Source organism: Humulus lupulus, chromosome 5 (genome assembly GCF_963169125.1).
Source record: "Humulus lupulus chromosome 5, drHumLupu1.1, whole genome shotgun sequence".
NCBI classification, from domain to species: Eukaryota; Viridiplantae; Streptophyta; class Magnoliopsida; order Rosales; family Cannabaceae; genus Humulus; species Humulus lupulus.
Genome location: NC_084797.1, coordinates 128,049,007 through 128,072,213, shown reverse-complemented (window position 1 = coordinate 128,072,213; position 23,207 = coordinate 128,049,007).

Below are 23,207 nucleotides of genomic sequence, written 5' to 3'. Positions count from 1 at the left end.
GCCTTCCGAGACTATGATGGTCTCGAGTAGCAGCAGCGACGGGGAAGGGCTTGTGTTCCCCGTGAAGACAACTGGGGTGAGCAAGCGTCCCGGAGAAGATGCTGAGGGCGCTAAGAAGAAACGCCTTAGACACTCTTCTCCTGGTCGAAGGCAACAACAACAGCAACGACAGCAACCACAACCACAACAACAGCAGCAACAAGAACAACGGAGACAATCACCAACGCCACAGCGGCAGCAACTACAACATCCAAACCAGCAGCAGCAACAAGGGCAATTACTTCTGCTGCCGCAGCAGCAAAAGCAACAGACCGAGGCCTTAATACCCCGTCTGCCTCCTCCTCCAGCCCAAAGGGAGTCCACCCTTTCGGGGTCTCCTTCTTCTCAGCCAACAAACCTTCCTCTGCCTGGCCTGAAGTTCCACTTCCCGCAGAAACCAACCCGTTTCCCCGCTGCCCTCCTGGAGGGTGTAAGACGGGCCGATAATTTTTTGAAGAGACGGTTGGAGGCTGAGAAGGCCATTACCCAGGGAAGGGCAGACAACTTGTCTGCCGTGAAGAGAGCTGAGTTGTCCGAGGGGGTGCGGTCTCTTCACCCGGCTGGAGCGGTTTTGGATGGCCCAGCCTTGGAGAAGAGGATGGTGCCTAGTCTTGGACGTGCATTGGCGCCGTTCGGAGCGGAGATGATGGAGGACATGGCCCTGAGCTTGTGTGAGCTCAATTCTGAGAAATGGGCCATCAGTAGCAGTAAGGATCCGCTGTTGCTGACACATGCCGTGAAGCAGCAATTGTCCGGGGTAAGCCGTCAGTTGTTGTGTTTTGGGATCATCTGTCTTTTGGTCTGGCTTAACTCATTTTGTTGTCTTTCCTTGCAGGCCTCTATGATCGCAGAACGCTCGTTCCGGGAGGTTGGTGCAGTTCTGGTTCAGCTGGAGGAGAGCCAGCTGGCTCGCCAGGCCTTGGAGGCGGAGAAGCATAAACTGACCCAACAGGCCTTGGAGGCTTCGGAGAAGATTGATCAGGCCCGACGCACGGCTGAGGAAGAGGCGGACAAGAAATATCTTGCCAAATATCAAGAGTACCGGGCCAAGGCAGAGAATGAGTTTAGACAGCGGTCGGATGGGATGAAGGCCGAAAACTCCAAGCTCCGGGAAGAGCTGTCCTAAGCCAGGGTGGAGAAGGATACCTTGGAAGCCCGCTTGCAATCAAAAAATGATCTCCTCCTTAAGCAGCAAGAGGAATATTCCACTCTTCAGAGTAAGCTGCACGAGGAGGAGCAACTCCATAAGAGGAGCAGGGATCTCGTGTCTATGCTGCAGTTGGGGCTCGCCGAGAAGGATAAAGAGATCGGGGCCTTGCAATTCACTGCCAGGGGGCATGTGACCGAGAAGCAATCCATGCTGAACCAAAATAGGGAGCAGCGCAAGGAGATTGATTCCCTTAAGGGGGAGCGGGATGCCTCCAAGGCCGAGATGGACAAAGTAAGGGCTCAATTAGCTGTCGCGGAGGCACAGCTGGCAACCTCCGAGGCGGAGCGCTTGAAGGAGAAGGAGGATGCTGAGGTGATACTGAACAGGACGATTAATATATCGCATGTGGTCCTCATGCATCAACTCTGGAAAGTGAACCCGGAGGTACTAGGCTATCTGGGAGAGGATGCCGATGCCATGAAGGAGAAGCTACTCGTGTGGGATCAAGGCCCAGAGGCGTACGTCCAAACTTACAACATTGACGAACGTGTTGGAGCCCCTGAGGTGGGAGATCCCGGAGAGGCGGGGACCTCTGAACCTTCCCGTGACAAAGTTCCGCCTTCCAATGAGCCGACTCCGCCAGCCTCAGTTGAAGCCGATGCCCCCGAGGCCGCGATCGTGGAAGCTGCAGCTACCCCCAATGCTTGAAGGGGTTTTATCCTTAATTATTTTTCATTTGAGTTTTTCATTGCAGATATATTTGCCATACTTATAGCATTTTCCTTTCTTTTCTGCCGAGTTCTTTATTTAACTTTGCGTTTAGGGTAGACTTTTATACGGTAGAAACTGTTGTAGGGGCGCATGAGGTTTTGGTTCCAACGGCCAGAACCTATGCACATCCCACTTGAGGCTCTAACGACTGATGTCTTTTCCCATGTAGTTTCTAGGTTACGAAGGTTTCCTGGTTCCAACGGCCAGACTCCTTTCACCGTATTTTAGCTTTCCTAAGGCAAATAGCCAATCCCGGGACTTGTAGTTATACTGTTCGTTGGGATTGCTAAGGTGAGCCGTTCCATGGCTCGGAACGGGAGTTCTTTTGGTGAGCGTCACTAGACTTAAGGTTAGATCTTTGCGAAGCAAAACTAACTGTTGTTGCGAACCTCATGGTGGCTGACTTCAAGGACTTGGCATGGAGCCCTGCGAGGCAAGGCTCGTAGCTGTCGGGGAAATTGCCACGCCCACCAGGTGTGATCCCGGAGCAGGGGCTTTGCGAAGCAAGGCCTGCTGTGAGTGGGGGATCGACCATGTCTGCTCCTGGAGCTGAAACTTGCAATGGTCGAGGAGTTCGCCATGCATTATTTTGTGAGATCCGGAGCTGAAGCCTGCGAAGCAAGGCTTACAACGGTCGCAGATCTTGCCATCTTTCGCCTTGCGGGACCCGGAGCTGGAGCTTCGCAGCGATCGCGGAGTATTCTGCAAAGGACTTGTCAGGGAGTTGGGGGTGTTTCGGCGTAGCTCTCTGAACGTGCCCCAACCCCCAGTCCTGTTCATCGCTGGGCTACACAGGAGATAATTTTCATGATACATAATGGCAGGCATTTCAATGGCAATTTTCACATAAGCACATAATGCACATATAACACGTAATGCAAGCATGTTCATGGCAACAAATTAACCTAAGCTTAACAATTTTAAAAATTTCAAACACAATATTAGCACATAAGTGGTGTTCTGGGTATGTTTTGTTCAAGGGGCGTATGGCTATGCCTTAGCCATGTATACCCCCCCAAGTGAGCGTGGGGTCCGGACGTCTCCGGACCGCGTGGTCACTTGTTAAAACGCAGCTTTGAACACAGGGATAAAAAGTGCAGTAAAAGTGGAGTGAATCTCTCCGTGTTTTATTAAATTAGCCTGCTAGGCACGTGTTTTACAACAGGGAGGATTATTTCCACATTCTTCACTTTTGCTAATTTCACCAAGGACTTCCGACTAAATCGTCCGGGGCCTACTGGTAGTAACGGCGGAGGTGCTCCGCATTCCAGGCGCGTGGGACTTTGGATCCGTCGAGTCTCTTTAAGTGATACGTCCCATGGCCCACTTTTTCTTAAACTTCATAGGGGCCTTCCCAGTTGGGTCCGAGGACTCCCACTCCCGGATCCTGCGTAGCAGGAAATACTCTCCGTAGGACAAGATCCCCAACTTCGAATGTACAGCTCTTGATTCTCGTGTTAAAGTGTCGGGCTATCTTGCCTTGATACATTTTTAGTTGGACCTGCGACCGCTCCCGGAGCTCTTCGATCATGTCCAGGGACTCCTAGAGAAGGGCGTGGTTCCGGGTAGGGTCGTAGGTATCCTGCCTGTGAGAGGGGATCATAGTTTCTACTGGGATGACGGCCTCGCAACCGAAGGTCATGGAATAAGGCGTGTGCCCCGTCGAAGTTCTCTCTGTTGTGCGATAGGCCCAAAGTACTCGCGGAAGTTCTTCCGGCCAGTGAGCCTTGCAGGCTTGGAGTTTTTTCTTCAACGTGGTCTTTAATATTTTGTTTACAGCCTCCACTTGCCCATTAGCCTGGGGTCTGGCGACTGCGGAAAAGCTTTTGATAATTCTATGCGAAGCACAGAAGTTCGTGAAGTGTTCACTGTCAAATTGCTTTCCGTTGTCGGACACAATTTTTCGTGGAAGCCCAAAACGACACACTATATTCCTGATGACAAAGTCCAGTGCTTTTTTAGATGTGACCGTGTTCATAGGTTCAACTTCAGCCCATTTGGTGAAGTAGTCTACCGCGACTATGGCATACTTCACTCCACCCTTTCCAGTTGGGAGGGAACCTACTAGGTCAATGCCCCAAACGGCGAACGGCCAGGGGCTGGTCATTAAGGTAATTTCTGTAGGCAGCGCTCGCGGAACTTTGGCGTACCTCTGGCACTGCTCACATTTCCTGACATAATCCACACAATCCTTCTTCATGGTGGGCCAGAAGTATCCTTGTCGAAGGATCTTTTTGGAGAGGCTCAGCCCGGAGGTATGATCGCCACAGAAGCCTCCGTGAACCTCATGGATGATGGCGCTGACTTCGGTTCCGGCAACACACCTAAGGAAGGGTATGGACAACCCCCTGCGGTAAAGCTTTCCATCCATAACCACGTATCGGGGAGCTTTATATTGGAGCTTCCTTGCGTCAGCTTTATCAGTGGGGAGCTCTCCGGTGGTGAGAAATCTGAGGATGGGTCCTATCCAGGAGTGGGAATGGTCGATGATGGCATTTATCCTTCGTGTCTCAGTACTGGGGGCTTCTAAGTGCCCGATGGGGACTAGGCCATACTGTTCAATCTCCGGGTCCGTTGCAAGCTTGGCCAGCGTGTCCGCGAGTGAGTTCTGGTCCCGGGGGACCTGGCGGATTTGGTAGCCTTTGAAATGCTGCAGTAGGTCGCGGGAGAGAGACACGTAGGCAGCCATTCTTTCGCCTTTCGTCTGGTATTCCCCGGATATTTGGTTTACCACAAGTAGGGAGTCGCTGTATACTTTGATTTTTTGGGCTCCGACTTCTCTGGCCAGTCGTAATCCAGCTAACATGACTTCGTGTTCTGCCTCGTTGTTGGATGCTGGGAACGCGAAACGGATGGCGCTCTGGAGCTGATGCCCTTGGGGAGATATTAGGATGACCCCTGCTCCAGCTCCTTTTTCATTTGAGGCTCCGTCTACATAGACCTTCCATGTGGGAAGTTCCGGGACAGGATCTTCCGGGAGGTCATTCATTCCCGAGCATTCCACAATAAAGTCCGCGAGAGCTTGACCTTTTATGGAAACACGTGGTTGGTAGTGGACGTCGAACTGGCTCAGTTCCATGGCCCACTTAAGCAATCTGCCAGAAGACTCGGGCTTCTGCAAGACTTGTCGGAGAGGGTGGTTGGTGAGTACTTTGATGGTGTGCGCCTGGAAATATGGCCTTAGCTTCCGCGAAGCAATTAGCAAGCAGAGGGAGAGCTTTTCGATCATTGAATACCTGGACTCGGTGTCCAGTAACCTCTTGCTTACGTAATACACAGGGAGCTGGATACGGCCATCTTCCCGGACAAGAGCGGCACTCACTGCGTGCTCTGTCACAGCTAAGTATAAGAACAACGCCTCTCCTTCGACAGGTTTGGACAGAATGGGAGCCCAGGTTAAATGTTCTTTGAGGTGTTGGAAGGCTGCTTCGCATTCGGGGGTCCACTCGAACTTCTTGTTTCCTCGCAACACATTGAAGAAGGGGATACACTTGTCAGTGGCCTTGGATACGAAGCGGCTGAGAGCAGCTATCCTTCCGGTAACGCTCTGGACATCCTTATGCTTCCAGGGGGAAGGCATATCTATGAACGCCTTTATTTTCTCAGGGTTGGCTTCCACTCCGCGGGAGCTGACAATGAAACCGAGGAACTTCCCAGACGAGACCCCGAAAGTACATTTCTTTGGATTCAGTTTCATTCCGTACTTTCGGATCACGGCGAAAGCTTCCTCAAGGTCGTCACTGTGGTCCCCGGAGGTCTTGGATTTTACCAACATGTCGTCCACGTACACCTCCATGTTCCTCCCCAGTTGGTCCTTGAACATCCTGTTTACTAGACACTGGTACGTCGCCCCAGCATTCTTCAAACCGAAAGGCATGACCACGTAACAGTAGACACCCTTGTCCGTGAGGAAGCTGGTGTGTTCTTGGTCCGTGACATGCATCTTGATCTGGTTGTATCTGGAGTACGCATCCATGAAGGATAAGAGTTCGTACCCGGAAGTAGCGTCTACCATCTGATCGATTCGCGGAAGAGGGAAACAATCTTTCGGGCAGGCTTTGTTTAGCTCCGTGAAGTCAATGCACATTCTCCAGGACCCATCGGGTTTTGGGACCAGAACTGGATTGGCCAACCACACGGGATAGTGTGACTCCTGGAGAAAGCCTATGGACATCAGCTTGTCCACTTCAGCTTTGACGGCTTCGGCCCTCACTGGGTCTAACGGCCTCCTCTTTTGGCGAATTGGAGTTGCAGATGGGTCTATGTTGAGTGCGTGGCACGCAACATTAGGATTAATCCCTGTCATATCAGCGTGGCACCATGCCAGGATATCCTGATTATTCATCACAGTGGCCACGATCTTATCTCGAATGGCCGACGGTAGGTTTTTCCCCACCTGAATGACTTTGGTGGGATCTCCCGGGTTGAGGATCACCTCTTCGACTTCCTCCATCGGCTCTATTGCTTTCTCGATTCCCACTCTTGGGTCGAGTTCGTCAAAGTATGCCTCTTGAGCACCCCCAGTTTCTGGTAATTCTTCCGCCAAAGGGATGGCAGCAACCGTCTCCTGGACCGTGTAGACGGATCGGACGGAGATGTTATAACAGCTTCGTGCACTTCGTTGGTCTCCTCAGAGGGTGCCGATACGCCCATCGTCGCATGGAAACTTCAAGCATAAGTGGCGTATCGAGGTTATGGCCTCACAATCTATTAGGACCGGTCGGCCTAGGATGGCATTATACGCCGTGGGGCAGTCGACCACCACGAATGTGCTGTGCTTGAAGGCACAAGCGTCGCTTTCTCCTCTGAGGGTGACTGGAAGTTGAATTTTGCCTAATGGCATGAGTGCATCCCCATTGAACCCTTGAAGCTGGATGGGGCATGGGGTCAGGTCTGTCTCGGTTAATCCGATCGCGTGGAAGGCCGCTTTGAAGAGGATGTTTACGGAGCTTCCGTTATCGACCAAGATCCGTGAGACCTTCTTATTGGCAATCTGGGCTTCCACCACGAGGGGATCGTTGTGGGGGAAGTGCACATGTCGAGCATCATCCTCCGTGAAGGTGATGGGAAGATCCATCATTCGGGGACGTTGAGCAGGTGATTGAACCAAGGCGCACATCTCCCCGGTGTGTTCTAACTCCCTCAAGTACCTCTTCTGGGAGTTGCGGGTGCTTCCGGCAAGGTGCGGTCCTCCGGAAATGGTGGCTACGTGTCCGTCAACGGGTGGCGGAGCAAGGCCGGGCGGATATGGGTTGCCAGGTCCTGGAGCCAACAAGGCAATGGGTGCCGGAGCGGTTGGAGCAGGAAGCGCTGGGAACTGAGACCCGGGAGCTTGGGGCTGACCGGCTCCAGGAGCGCTAGCGGTCCCCCTCTGTCCCGGAGAATATGCAGCTCCGTGAACTGCTCCCAGTCCGGGATAGATAATGGGTATCCTCACCCACTGACCGAGGTGTCCCACTCTTGCCAGGGACTCGATCTCATCCTTCAGCTGAAGGCACTCGTTCGTGGTGTGCCCCACGTCTCCGTGGAACTCACACCTCTTATTGGAGTCTCGCGGACGCCTCCCTCCGTGAGACACTTTCGGGGGCTTCCTATAGTTGACCATATTACAGGTCACCCGATAGACATTCTCTCGCGAGTCTATCAAACTGGTATACTCCGTGAACTTGGGCTCATAGTCCTTCCGGGGTTTCTTTGAATGGTCTCCCCGGTTGGAGTTTCTTCCGCTTCGTTTGCTCCGCGATTGGCTCAAATTTCGTTCTGGGGCTTCCGCATGCGGCTGCGGCATGCCAGGAGCGATACTACATCCGATTTGTACAGCTCCGTACCCAGAGAAATGGGTTTGACTCGGCATCTGAGCAGACGCGGAAGGCCCATACACACTTGGAGTGAATTGGGCTCCTGGAAGCGTGAGGGCTGGTGCGGGAGCTTGCAAAGAAAAGCTCGGCGCAGTGACGGAAGGCGTTGGAGCTGGGGGAACTCCAAAGGCCTGCTGGTAGGCATCCTCAAGGTGGATGATTCCCTGAGCTTTTGACATGAATTCGGACAGCGTTTCTGCCCGTCTCCTTTGCATTTCCCCCCATAGCAGGGAGCCGACAGTAAGGCCCGATTGAAGGGCGATCAGCTTCATGTCATCACTGACCTTGGTCTTTGCAGCAGCTTCCATCATTCTCTGAATGAAAGCTTTGAGGTTCTCATTGGGTTGCTGCTTGATGTTGGTTAAGGAACCAACCTCCATGTCGTGGTCGCGGGCAGCAATGAACTGCCTCCTGAATGCGGACTGTAGCTCCTTCCAACTGTGGATTGATCCGGGAGCTAATCTTTTCCACCAGTCCTCCGCGGATTTGGTAAGGGTGAGTGAGAAGCACATGCATTTGGCGTCCTCACTGACACGCGCCACTTGCATCATTTTGTTGTATTTAGCTAGGTGGGTACGCGGGTCTGTCCTCCCATCATATAATTCTATGTGAGGCATTTTGAAGTTATCCGGGAGGGACGTTTCCGCGATCCTCCGAATACATGGTTCCGGGTCTTCCTCCTCAGAGTCTGACAGGGCCCCACTTTGCTTCCGGACCAGCTTGGTCAAGGCAGCAATCTGTTCCTCGAGCCTCTTCGTATCACTCTCCGGGAGGTCACGTCCCCGGAGCTTGTCATTAATATGATTTCGGAGGTCATCTCCGCGAGGCCGGGCCTTTTCTCCTTTGGCCTTTTCATACTTGGCCTCCAACCTTCTTCTTAGGTCCACCGTGGACCAACTATCTTCGGAGTGCGAGTTCGCAGCCCGACCGTCCTGGTTGACGGAATCACTGGGGCGGTTGTTCCTTCCCCTAGGCCGGGGTGCCTTGGCACCGGGCCCTTTAGGCACGGAGTGCCCCCTTGGGGCTGAAGGACGTCTGGGCTTAGGAGCGCCAGAGACCTTCTGCGCGCGGGGGGGCCAGTCGGCCTGGTGATTCACGCCTTTAGGAGGTGCAGGGGCGTCAGCGCGTACAGGCTCTCCAACTTTTTCTTTGCCCTTGTTAGGGGCGGCTTTGGATGGTCCAGCAGCGGCTGGATCCGGCATAGCGGCATCAGCACCACCTAAAACAGAGGCGTCCTCGTCCGAGTCGCCTAGGTCTCCGAACTTGCTTTGGAGGCGCTCCATCATGCGCTGCATTTTTTCGGAGAGGCGCTCCTGCTCAGCAAGCTTGGCTTTGGTGACCTCCAGTTCTTCGGCTACTTGGACCAGCTCTGGGTCCTTCTCATAGTAGCAGCCGTCCTTGTAATAACCGTCTTGGACATATTCTTCTTCGTCTTCTAAGTATGTCGTATCTTCGGTACTGACCCGATCCTGGCGGGATGTCGGGTCTTCACCTTGGTAGTCCAAGGGTTCGTTTTGCACCGCATCTTCCATCACAGTATCGAGGTTGACCCTAGTATTTTTGTCAACCGCGGATTTTCTCGTAGTCACCATCTCTTTAGCACGAAGTGAATACAAAAAACGTACACAGAAAAAGAGCTGACTAACAACTTCCTACAGCTCTCAATGAAAGCACCAAAATGTTTACCGATTTTTTCGGAAACGAATACAAACAGAATAATAAAAAGATAAGAACTGTAGAAGTGCTGAAATGTAACTAAACAAACAGTGTTTTTACGTGGTTCAGGCGTTAACAAGCCCTAGTCCACGAGTCGATGTTATTATACTTGGAAAGGACTACAGTAAGATGGCTGGTGTACAAGAACTTCACACACTCACAGTGTTTCTCTCGGGTTCTCTTGAAGAAGATGAAGCTAGAGAGATTTTTGTAGAGTTTTTGCTATGTGATCTGTTGGCCGTCCCTCTTCTTGTAAAATGAAGGGGTCTTTATAGCTAGGGTTTTGGATTAGGGTTTTTCTCTACGTACATGAGTCTTAATTACTCCAGCCATAAATAGGGGATACAATTACTGTAGTAGCATGGCTACAAAACTCTATGTGGGTATATTTACGTGAAAGTATGGGGAACACACAAAGTCAGCCGTCTTTTCCAAGTTGTCAGCGGAACAGTAGGCGAAAAGGTACCCTTAGGCGTGCTGGGATGTGTGCGGCTTTGACCTGTCGGGCGTGTCAGGCGGGATCCTGTGTCAGGTGGATATTATTCCAAATATGCCTCCTCCATGACTCGACCGCTTGGTTTAGTTCCGTGCGAGGCACGGAACTGTTTCCGCGAAGACCACTTGAAGAGCTTCTCCTGGAAGGAGCTTCCCTGAAGGATACCCCTTCGGGAGTCCGAGAGGGTCGACGAGCCTCCGTGTCGTGTTTGCTTGAAAGAGTAATCCGGACACTAAACGGGAGAGGCGAAGCCTTTCTGTCCATCCGCGAGCTCTGGTCACCTACCGTGAAAGACATTGGTAATTCTGCTTCCCCAAGGACATCAATCTAAACGCTATCCGGAAATCTGGATAACAGAAGGGTTTTGTCTGTAAAATTCTTACAAAAGATATCTCTAGCTCTTTCTCTCCTCTTTTTCCCTTATGGTTAATGATTGAATAACCCCTTATTTATAGAGAGTCTTAATGGGCTATGGGCACTTACAAGAAAATCTAGGCCCTACTGGTGTAAGTATGGGATCAGTGCATTCAGTTACATATTCAAATAATATAAGAATAATGCAATTTTAATATCAGTTACATAAATATCTTGAAATATTTGATAGTTTCTCGTGAAACCCGGATCTTTGGGTAAAGCATACTGATTATCAAGCAATTTTGGTACTCCGAGCAGCTTCATGAGATGACACTAATCTCCTCCATCATCTAGCAGGCAATTGGCTCTTTACGAAACAACCTGACATAGTCTCCCCAAGAAACTACTCCTAATTTGACCAGCATTCTAAATTTAATATGGTATGACGCCACGTGTCTTCTTCGTTGTAGCCACATCATCCAGTAAAAGTTTGGTTAAACATTTGCCCCCAAGTTTATCCTAGGGCGACCAGCACTGGTTAAATTTCCAATCTTTGACCAATGAACTATCTTTTCATCTTCTTAATATCACTTTACAGCTCATAGCTTTGCTTTTATATGCAATGTCCATGCCTCCTCGAATACGCAATTGACAGCTTTTGGGTTTCCTAAGCGTCTGTCACACTTTTCTACTTTGTCATCATTGCACCTTTTCAGCAAAAAATGAGGCACCCTTTCACCATCCCATGCACATTACATCACATCACGGTAGAAGCTCATGATGAATTTTTTGAGATGACGTCACCTGCTTGTTTCTGAGTCGTTGCCTATAAATAGGTCTTCCCATAACCTTTCCTTCTTTACTTTTTAAAATTTTCCAAGCTTTCTTTTTCTTTGAAATCCTCTCAAACTGTGACCTTGCTCTTCATTTCCATTTCCCAAAATCCCCTTTTTCTCCCAATCATTCAACCAAATTTCAATCACAGTAAGTTTCTCACTTCACTTTTGGATTTTCATGACTCGTTGTTACTTGTCGAATAACTTCCATTCATCTCTTGGAGATTTCATATTTGTGTGTTCTTGATGTTCTTGAATTTTTTTTTTGTAAAAAATCACTGAATTTCTAGGAAAATTTCTGTTTAAGGAGTAGTAAAATGATTTTAGGTCTTGGATTGCCCTTGATCATGTTGTTGGCTTTGAGAGGATTTTTTTTTTTAAAACTCAAGGAAAAACTACTTGCCTTTTCTAAGATTATTAAGGACATTGTGGAGGTCAGGTTCTCTGTTTCCCAGTCTATTAAAGTCACTTTCCCCCCTTGGTCACCCCCAACATTTTTGACTGTCTGCTTAAGGAGGACCAAGAGGTGGTCTCGCGATTCATTTCGCAGGCTCTTGCTGCCTTGGTGGGAAACAGTTCTTCAGGCTGTACATTCTTCCTGGGTGGAATATCTTGAGGCCTAGGTGGCCTTGGTGGAACAAACCATCCTCTTAAATTTTTGTCCTGTTGGTGGTCATTATACTGTTGATGGTCACGGGGTTGGTAGTACCGACTGTCCTCTTCATCATCATCATAACCATCTTTGTACGTTATTTGATAGCTACTGCTAGCCTTTTGGTCATTTCTTTTTCTGTTTCTTCTACGATTATGACCATAGTTGTGTCTGGTAAAGTGAGGTGGTTGGCCTCAATTCTGGCTAGTGGGTCTCTCATCCATTGGTTATCGGTACCGAGGACCGGCTTCAGAATTTGGAGGCTTTCCTCCTCTTGAGGCTATTTTCCTAGGGTGATCATTAGCAGGTCTTCCAGATCTAGACACTTGTCTGACACAACCCTACTCCCTGTTAGGAAGCACCTATTCATGTTGGTGGAGCAGTCGCTGCACCCTTCGCAAAGTTCCCCTATAGGAGTGATGGCTTCCAGCTGGTCTAGGAGGGACCACTTGGTCACGAGACTGCGATCATTGGGTACATTTTGTGGTTTGACCAGCAGGCTGTTGGGTTTCAAGATTCTCCTGACCAATGTTCTCAGGCTGAGGATCCACTGGTCAGCCTTTTGCTGCTTGATTATGCGACAATATGGCCTCTAGCAACCTTGTTGCCTCAACATTACCACAGTCAACTTCTTCTTGGCGAGCTTCAAGGGTTCACTGTCTATGATCCATCCAGGCTTTAAAATCTTTTCGTTGTTTGGTGAGAGCTTCAGATATAGCCACTTGAGTAGTTGCCTGATGGCAATGAATTGCCCTTGCATCTGCCCCACGATACATTTTAGTTGTTCAGGGTCGGGGTGCAGTTCTTCTCCTATGTCCACATGGGGCTCATCATTTCTGAATTTGCCTAGTGGAGGTAGGTTTCCAGAATGATGAAATGGATGAGCAGGGCACAAAGGAGGGATCAGACTACTCGAGGGGTGGCCAGGTTGGGCAGTGTTAGGGTTCCCCCTATGGCTCTTGACTTTGGCTTCTAGTAGTGATAACCATTGTTTTAGGTGGATCTAATAGAATAAGATATTGAGTTCAACTCTCAATGAAAGCACCAAAATGTTAACCAGCGTTTTCCTCAACAACACTGAGTCACTTTATACGACAGAATAAGAATTAAACGAACTGAAATCAAGTGAACGACACAAATAATTTTATGGTGGCTTGGCCCCAAGAGTTGGTAATGACCTACGCCCACTTGCACTTTAATTTATCGAAAAAGTGTCACACTAATGTTCAAGAAGAAACGGGGATCAACTGAGTTTCTTAAGATGGTTAAAGAATACACTTCCAAAGGGTTTTGTCTGTAAAATGCTTACCAAAGATATCTAGCTCTTTCTCTCCTCTTTTTCCCATAGGGTTAATGATCGAATAAACCCCTTATTTATATAGAGTATTAATGGGATATTGGCCCTTACAAGAAAATCTAGGCCCTACACATGTAAGTATGGGATCAGTGCATTGAGTTACATATTTAAATAATATAAGAATAATATAATTTAAATATAAGTTACATAAATATATTGAAATTTTTTTTTGTGTCTTGGGTAAAGCGTATTGATTAACAAGTAAGTCTTGTACTACGAGCAGCTTCATGAGAAGGCACTAATATGCTCCATCATTGAGCATGCTCTTGGCTCTTTATGAAACAACCTGACAGTCTTCTGATGAGAATTCCAAATTTAATGTGGTATGATGCCACATGTCTTCTTCGTAGCAGCCACATCATCCTGTCAAAATTGGGTTAAACAACCTAGAATCCAAATTATTTACAAAAACACCTTCAACCAAATTATTTACACAAATATTGGTGCCACGTCAGCACCATATACCAAAATCCAAAATAATCACTACATGAATTGGAAAAAATAGGAAAATCTCGCTTCTGGAAATATTTTCATTTTTCAAGGTTTTAAAAAAGTTACCTTTTGGTATCTTATGATGGTAATAAGATACAAATCGGTTACCTTTTCGTAAAAAGTATTTTTTTTATGGACTAATAAATTTCACTTTAAGATAACATTATCTCATATGTATTTTAGTTACCTATTTTGATTAATTAGTTTTAAAACCATGATTTTAATTTTAGGTTATATTGTGTTGTCTTATTGTTTAAGATACTTTTACATTTTTTTGTGGCAATATTTACATTACCTTCAAACATATAAAAGTAAATAATGAGTTACAGTTAAAGTATAAGAATTTACTATATAGCTTGTTAGCAAAGTTAGGATAGTTAATTTTATTGGTAATGTGACTCATTTTATGATGTTTAAGGTGCTATTTGGTTTACTTATAAGTTTTTTTTTTTAGAAATCTATCAAAACTGCTTTATAAAATAAGCTTATATTAGAATATCATGAGTCACTTTATAGTCCCCCATTGATATATTGAATTTTGTTTATATTTAAATTTGATTACTTGTATGCTAATAATAATATAATAGAAACTAAAAGGTAACTTTTGATTTCGTTCATATTTTTGGGTGATAGTAAAAAAATATATGTTTCTCACATATCAAAATGACCATCTTGAAGAGTAGGTCGTGATGGTATAGCTTTTGAGTCCAACCGATTAGCGGTGTGGCCGTAAAATTTTTTTGAAGTTAAGGAGAGAGAGAGAAAGAAACGTTAAAAAAAAGTGGGCAGGGGAGAGAAATAAATATAAAAAAACAAAAAAAAAAGTGTGCTGCGCCTGACGGAGAAAAAAAACAGAAAGAGAAAGTTATATTTTTTTGTAAATCGGTATAATATAGTATGATATTTGTGTAAATAAAATTAGATAAGTATTTCTGTAAATAAAATAATTTTGTGGTTGTGGGATGTAATTTTTCCAAAAAATTTCGACAAAAAAAAACTTAAAATTAAATTAATTAAAAATTAAATAACTTAAAAGGCAAGTTTTCTATCTATATGTCAGTTTTCTTTTTGTCTTTGTATCATTAATTGCATCTCCACAATTATAGTCGTTTTTAAAATGCTTATGTCGTTTGTGTACATGTCTTTTTAAATACAGAAACGTGTCAACCTATGGGTAGTTCTCATGAACTCCATCATCTATTTTAGCGACCTTCTTTGTCATTTTCCGTTTTACTTCTCAACCTCTACCAAACACCAGCTCTCTCCAAATTTCTTTCAGTACTCTCATTCCCTAACCAATGATTCTCACTATTCGATCCACTCAAGTTTTAATTTCCCCTTTCAATTGAAGAAAATTACAAAAAAAATAAGAGAAGAAAGAGAAACCTGTGGAAATGGTTAGAAAATTATATTTTCTGCTTCAATTTGCTTTTGTCCCAGATCTCTCAGAAGCCAAATCAAGCAGCATACAAACACAGCCTCAGGCTGCAAAATCTTTCAACATCAGCTATATCCAAGCACCATTTTTTGTTTTTTTATACAAATTTGTTTTTAATATCCAAGTATTTTTCCCCCAAATATTTGGGTATTTGTAAATTAACCACACATATTTTTTCTTTGTAAAAGAAAAATTTTCAGAGTTGGTCATACAACTTTGTTATAACCACAAGTTGTTCCTCAACTAAATATACAAGGGATGAGATAAGTATTGCATTTGGGGATGCCTATGGTAATTAAGTTTATCTTTTCTTTCCTATCTTATTTATTCTCATATAATTATAATGAAGAATAAATTGGTAATTTTTTTGTATATTATCAATAATGATGTTTTTGAACACAGATTTATGCAGCTAGGCTAGACGACCCAACAACAAGGACATTCGAAAGGTGCTCTTCTGATTCATTTCAAGTGAATGGGGCCCCATGTGCGTACCAAATATGTTATGTATGTCTGTACAGAACGGGACCTAATGGATGGAAACCCAAAAGTCCCATCAGTGGGCACCAAGTCTACAGCGAACTTGGCTAATCTATCAAATTTTAGAGTGTATTCGGTCATCGACATATTCCCTTGTAACAGTGTACTGAACTCCTCAGCTTTTGCAGCTTTAATGGCCTCATTATAATACTTCTCATTGAAGAGGGTTCTATTGTGGTTACATCCCTAGTCTGGGACACCACCTCCCACCAGATTCGGGCATCTTCTCGAAACATGTACGTGGCACAGGCCATCCTCTCATTGCCCACCACCCTCATAAAATCTAGGATGGATGTAATCATACCCATCCACTGCTCTGCCTTGAGTGATCTATGGCTATAATTCAAAGACTGCTATGTTTTACTACAACACCTTTATACCAAGTGATACTTGGTTTGGTTTAAATTATTGTGGATATTCATCTTCTTCACATTCTCAACCTATTACTCTTCTTTTGTTTCTTATGATTTCTATTCATGTAACTCTTCCTTTCTTTTTTTTTTTCTTTTTCCATTAATCTATTAGCCACATATGTTATAGATGATTATGTATACTAAAATTTGAGAAAACTCGTTTGCTTTCCACAATCTTACAAAAAGTACGTGAATTTGATCCATAGTATTTGTTTGGCTTGATTAATTTTTTATGATTATGTTGACTCATTTTTTCATCAACTCACAATGAGTGATAAATGAAGAGTTTTTTGTGCATAATATCTCAGTGTAGATCTTTAATAATAAGCAGTGAGCTAAAGAAAAGAGAGATAACAACAGCAACAAATGAATATTACAAAGATTTATAGTAGCTCGGCCCAAAAAAGATGACCTTTGACCACTTTAGTGAGTATTATTTATGAATTTTAAATCCTCATGAGCAAATTAAGTTTGATCTTGCTCTTGGGGAAGTTACAATAATGGATAATAGAAGCTCTCTCTTAAAATGAACAGTTACTGACGGTTTCACGACTCTCAGGTATCAGATCTCTTCCTCTTTGTTGTTGTACGAGTTGCACTATTTATAGCCGCGGAGATGGGTAAGGCTGATGATGACACCTTGTTTTCCGATCAGATTAAATCTTAGTACACTTGACTTGGAGACAAACTTTTGTCTCACCAAAAATTAAAGTTCGACATGTCTTGTTCATTTAATGGTTGAAGACCCACTCAGGTGTGGAACGAGTAAAGGGAGGCGAGGGCCACTGGCGAGCAATGAGGGGACTCGTCGACCGGCTACTGGTGACCGGCTACTAGCGATCAGTGACTGGCGAGGTTCCTCGTGGATTAGCTATGTCTGATAGCGACTTTAGTAGATCCCTGTGATGCATGTTCGTTCGACTCAAGCTTCTGGTCGAGGCGATTGGCGAGGGCCCTTTTCTTCTTATGATTGGTGTTGTCGTGGCTATCTGGGGATCATTTGGCTTCACACGATGGAAGAAGTAGGCCGACAATGGCGAGTCCTGCCTCTTCTTAAGTATTGGGAAGGTGGCAAGGGCCACTCCTTATGGCAGTTAGTGGTGACTATTGTGTCCCGACACTTTGCTTGACAAATCATCGATTCGCAGACTGCCGCGTGGAAGTGCCAAATTTTGGGTATAATAGATTATATTTTAAAAACTTGAAAAATCTATAATAATCACAACTTTAAATAAAATCTAAATGTTTAAATTTTTCTAGGAGAGAATATAAGTAACAATTGTTCGAACCAAAATATATTCACACATGTATACAAACTCGTATATGTTTTTCATATACATAAAATTTGACTTCACATTATAAGATCACTTTTTATTATAATTAATTTATTATGAAAGGTATAAGATGATAAATTATAGTAGAAATTATGTATACATATAGTCTTATAGGTCGTCGAACTGTTGGAGTTTCAAGAAGCTTCATGTTGTATTAATTGAACCTTAATGTGGACAAATTTAACTAGAATTGATGATATTTTGCGTAACCATATGGATAACATGGTATGGTTTGGGCCTCTTTTGTTTAACACTATGCGATTCAATGCAAGATAAATTGTTAGTGACAAGAAAAGCATTATATAATGAGATGGAATTTTCAATTTCAGTTTTGTAGCAATCGAATAATTGTGGTAAATACTCTTGTGGATGTTAAAATTTCCACACCGGTGAAAGATCCACATCTCGTGCTAAGGTCCTGTGAAGATCCCAAATACGTACATGTGCCTACATCCCTAGAAATGTGTTTGGAAGCCTCGCCAGGCAAAGCCCCGCTGGCCACCCAGTGCCTCGTCCCACCAAGTTGCAGCACCTTGAGAGACCCTCGTCTCGTGCCTCATGCGCTCATCCAGATCTGTCTCGTGCCATGCGCCTCGTAAGGAGGGCCCCGCGCGCAGATTAGACCACCATCTCGCGCCACGACCTCGCGCACCAAGCAACTGCCCCCTCGAGAGACCCTCATCTCACGCCTCGCGCGCCCCCTGGATCTATCTCGCACCACGCACCTCATCAGGAGGGCCTTGCGCGTGCGTCAGACTACCATCTAGTGCCAAAGCCTCGCTCGCCCGTCCAGATCTATCTCGCGCTATGCACCTCATGAGAAAGGCCTCGCACGCGTGTCAGACTACCATCTCACACCACGGCCTCACGCGCCAAGCAGCAGTCCTCCCGCGAGACCCTTGTCTCGTGCCTCGAGCACTCGTCCGGGTCTGTCTCGCACCATGCGCCTCGTGAGGAGGGCCTCACGAGCGCATCAGACCACCATCTTGTGCAAGCACCTCGCGAGGCGTAGTTTCACATGGTCTTCCCTCCCACGTCAGACATCATGTGAGGCTTTTTCCTCCCTTGTGAGGATAAGACCCCAACATGGCCTAAAGAGATCATGCAAGTACAAAGTACGTACGGGGGTACGACCCTGAAAACCCCAGATGTTTTATCCTAATCTCTGCGCCAAACAAGTAGTGGTCGTACGAGCAAGGCACCTTATGTGGTCCTTCCCAGCCAGCCTCTGACATTGGTACTAAACGGATAGAAGAAGTAGAACCAGGTACTAAAATTGAGGTGTTCCCGCAGGCCCTTGGCGTGTACTGGAGGCAACTACCACGTCCTTGACACCACTGCCTTCTGTAGACTGAACATGTAAGGTCATGTTCCCCAAGGACCACCATGTACAGTGAGTCAATATTGCTCTACTATAAATATGACCTCCCTTCACCTGAGAAGGGGGTTGAATTTTGAGAGTTTTGTAACTAATCATTGCTAATGAAAACACACATTCTACGTTCTCTCTATTTTCCGTTCTAAAATTCTAGCATTTACGTTTCGTGTTCTTGAAATCATAAGAAAGTTTGCTTGAAGTTCAGTCGATTTAAGTTCACTTCTTTTACAACTCACAAAGTTCTTAATCTAACATAGTTGACGAGTTCTTACCGTCAATAGTTTGGCATCGTCTGTGGGAAGGATAAGTGCTTAGCCACTGTTCTTCTATTGACTCTGGTAAGGAAAGATGCCAAGATGTTCTAAGCGTTTGAGAGAACCATGAGAGGTTGAGGTCCACCTGGATGAAGATCAGCTAAAAGCCTCCATGAGGAATCCTCTACCACCCTAAAATGTGGAGGCACCAAAGGAGCCTAGTGTTCCTAATGATGAAAGGGAGGCTTAGTCCCCAGTTGTCCAGCCCGATGAAAACCGTCCAGGACCAGCGACTGCCCCTACTGGTGGCGCAAGAGCGTTTCCTCCCCCCAAGGCCACCGCAAGTGCCGAACTCTGGCCCGCAAGATATGGGGCCTTCAACGCGCAGGCCCGACAAGAGTCCCCGAGGACATTCCATAAGCTCGAGCTCTAGGACTTGGTTCTACGAAGAGGAGACATGTGAGTTAAAGTGAAATAATCAAAGGCTAGAAACCACCTTAAAATTATGCAAGAGGTGTTGAATGGCCTGTTACTGGGAAAATCAAGCATGTCTTTTCCTAAGCTAAAGGAGAAAGGTCATGAAGAAGGAGAAACCACAGTCCCTGTAGATGACAGGAGGACTCGACTCTCCACTAGCAATACCCCTCGGCCAAAGCAGCATGAATGTCCCAGACAGACGAAGTAACCTAAGGGGCCAGAGTGGAGGAGCAACGCTAACCCTCAAAACGAAGTTGAGGTCACTTCAAGGGAAACCCCCAGACTTGAGGGAAGTACTCAACAAAAAAAGGATGAATGAGAGGACCGCACCTCCTGTAGCTCCCCTAGAAGACAAAAGAAAAGGAAAGGCCAACCCATCAAATTTGAGGGACTCCTTGAATAAAAGGAGGCAAGACTTAGACACTGAGATGAGAAGCCTACTGTAACGACCCAAACTCACTAATAAGGCTTAAGGGCCTTGATTAGTGTGCCTGGAGGGCATATTGGGAATTATGTGTGGTATTAATGATTAAGATGCATGATTATGATTTAAAGCATGTTATATAACTATTTGAATATTTGAGATGCATGACTATGTGTATTAGTATGCATGTAGGCCCTGATTAGGTTAGAAGGGCATAATCGTAATTTTGGCCATTATGGGCATAATTGTATTGATATATGTGATTATTGTTGAGACCACATTATTATGTGGATATATCTGTGATCTGTGACTCGAGACGATCCTAGTGAGCAAAGTAGCGAAAAAGTCATGGCGGGGATTTATACCCGGCTCGGGGTGAGCTTAGGGGTATAAATGGGAATTTAGCGAATATACTGGAGTCTATTTTGGACATTGAGGAATATTATTGGTGGTTAATTAGGTGTCGGGAATTAAGCGGGAAATATTAGAGACACTCGAGGAGATAGCGGGAATTGGGTAAAATGACTAAAATGCCCCTAAGTGGATTAAAGGGTTTAGAATTAATAGGGAGGGCATTAAGGTCATTTGGCTTTTAAAGATGAGTATTACTGAGGCTTTATGTTAGTGGGATTTGTAGAATATTACAGAAGTCTGAAAAGAAAGAAAAAGGAAAGGAAAAGAAAGGAAGGAAAACAGAGTGGTTCTCCTTGAGTCGGTTTGTGGTTCTCTTACCACTTTTCTCCATTCTTCTTGAAGCAGAATTCAGTGGAGAGCTAGTTCAATTAAGACACAAGGTTACTGAGCTAAGATTGAGGATTTTACAAGGGTTTAGCAAGGTTAGGCCATCACTTAAGGTAAGGTTCTGTAATTTCTTCAGTTGCTGGTTTGGTTTCTGAACTATGGTGTATAAGTTGAGTTTGATGGGGAACTTTGGGGAAATTCAGGACAAAGGTTAAGGAGAAGCAAGCCAAGGAGGTCTAGAGACAGTTTGTGGTCGAAATCCTATCAAAGGTATAAAGTCTAAACTCTAACTTTGCTGTTTAATTGGTTTCTGCTGAGTTTTAGTGTTTAGGAATGGCTATGGTGAATTCTGAGTTTGTGGATGCATGTGCTTGAGTTCTAGATATTTGGGGTGCTTGGGATGAGTGGAGTATGGTCATAAGGTTGTTTTTAAGGTTGGGGAAGATTTGGAAGAGTTTTGGTTGAGGTTGGTTCGAGAAAATCGTAAGAAGTGAAAACTGAAGCTGGTCTGTCTGTGACTAGCGCTATAGCGCTAGCCTTTGGGCGCTGTAGCGGTAGGCCAAGATGCTGAGGGGTTTTTTGGCTTCTGTTTGTAGCGCTGTAGCGCCCTCCCATGAGCGCTATAGCGCTGCCCTCCCTTCTGAAGGGGATTTTAGGGTTGTTTGCAAGGGCTTTTGACCTAGGGTTTGGGGTTTGATTCCACCACCTTGTTTGGTGGAACTAGGACTTCTCGGGGGCTCGGGATTGACCCCGAGGCTAGGTTTTGGACTTGAGGTTCAATGATGACTTTGGACATGATTGTGTTTAGGTGAGTGCTAGGGCTCGAGGGGGATCGTGCTCAAGGAGACGATGGATCAAAGCTAGTGAATTGAAAGGTAAGAAAACTGCACCCGATTATATGTTTGTGTTGGGACTAAGTGCTCCCAAGAATTGTATCGTGTCAACGATGGTATTACGCCATGGGACATGTAAAGCGGCCTAAGAATGTCGTACATAGTATTTGTGCACAGGGCGCGGCTTGGCCACTGGTAGCCGAGAATGTTCACTGAGCTCGGCTTAAGCGGGCCGGAGCCAGTGGGATAACGGAGGGAGCAGCCTGAGAGCGCTAGCCCTGGTTATCATTTGTGCAGTGATATGTGATATGAATTGATATTCTTGGTATGTTGAATACTTGGTCATGCTGAATGATTACACGTTTAAGAACTTGTGATGCTATGTGGGATATAGATTTGTCTGTTGATTGCTTATGCTCTGTTGTTGTGTTTTCTTGCTGGGCCTTGGCTCACGGGTGCTACGTGGTGCAGGTAAAGGCAAAGGCAGATTGGACCAAGCCTGAGATGGAGAGCTCCGAGGTGAAATGTACATAGCCAGCCGTTCGATCATCATGGTCGAGGAGTGGATCAGGACAGGGATTACCTAACCGCTTGTTTTGCCTTAGTATGGCTGGTTATTGTATCTGAATCTTATAACTTTTGTAAAAGATCTTTAAACTTGTATTTTTGGGATCCCGTGTAAACAAATAATGTTTCTTAATGAAAATATGGCTTTTGAGACCAAAACATTTTAAACCCTAGTACCTTTATAGTCTCAGTAACACGATTTTGTTTAACTGACTTGGTTAGCAAGTCTGACACTTTATAAACACACAGTGTAACGATCTTGGCTACCCAGGGCGTTACACCTACAGAGCAAGATAATCACTGCGTCTGGGGGACATGCTCTCGACGATGAGTTTGATTATGAATCACCCTTCAGTAGGGTAATCCAGTAAACTTCAAAGAGCCTTACATGACCCCTTACAAGGGCAATACAGATCCAAAATACTATCTTGACGCGTTCAATGAGATAATGAAGCTAAGGGGAATTAATAGCAGAGCCAGATGCCACTGCTTTGCTGTCACGTTAAAGGGTCCTACGTACAAGTGGTTTAAGAGACTCTGGCCAGGGTCCATCAGGCCCTGGCAAAAAATTTCTGACGAATTTCTCTAGCAACATCACGCTGTGTGTGATTACACCATTCCAGGCACCAGCCTAGCTAACGTAAAACAAGGAGAAGAAGAGAGCCTGAAGAGCTATATCCATAGGTTCAATATGGAGGCAGCCAAAGTAGGAAGCCTAGCCCGGGGGGAGTTAAAAATGGCCATTACAGTCGAAGTACGCTCGTGTAGTAAGTTGTGGGATAACATGCTGAAGAGGGAGGTCACTGACTTAGAAGATTTCTACAAACAGGCACAGAAATGCATCTGTGTTGAGGATTTTCACGAAAGTCTTAAGCCTAGAAGGGCGGGTCATCCCTAAAACCCTCAATCCGTGAAGGCCTAAATAGCGCAAAGAAAAAGAGGGTCTGCGAAGGGTTAAGAGATGATCGTCCTCGGAAGCCCCAATGCGTTGGTGACCACAGACAGACCCCATACACCTTTTAAACTGACCTAACACATGCTGGGGAGCATATCTTCGTCATGAATGAGAATCAAGTCCCCTTCAGGA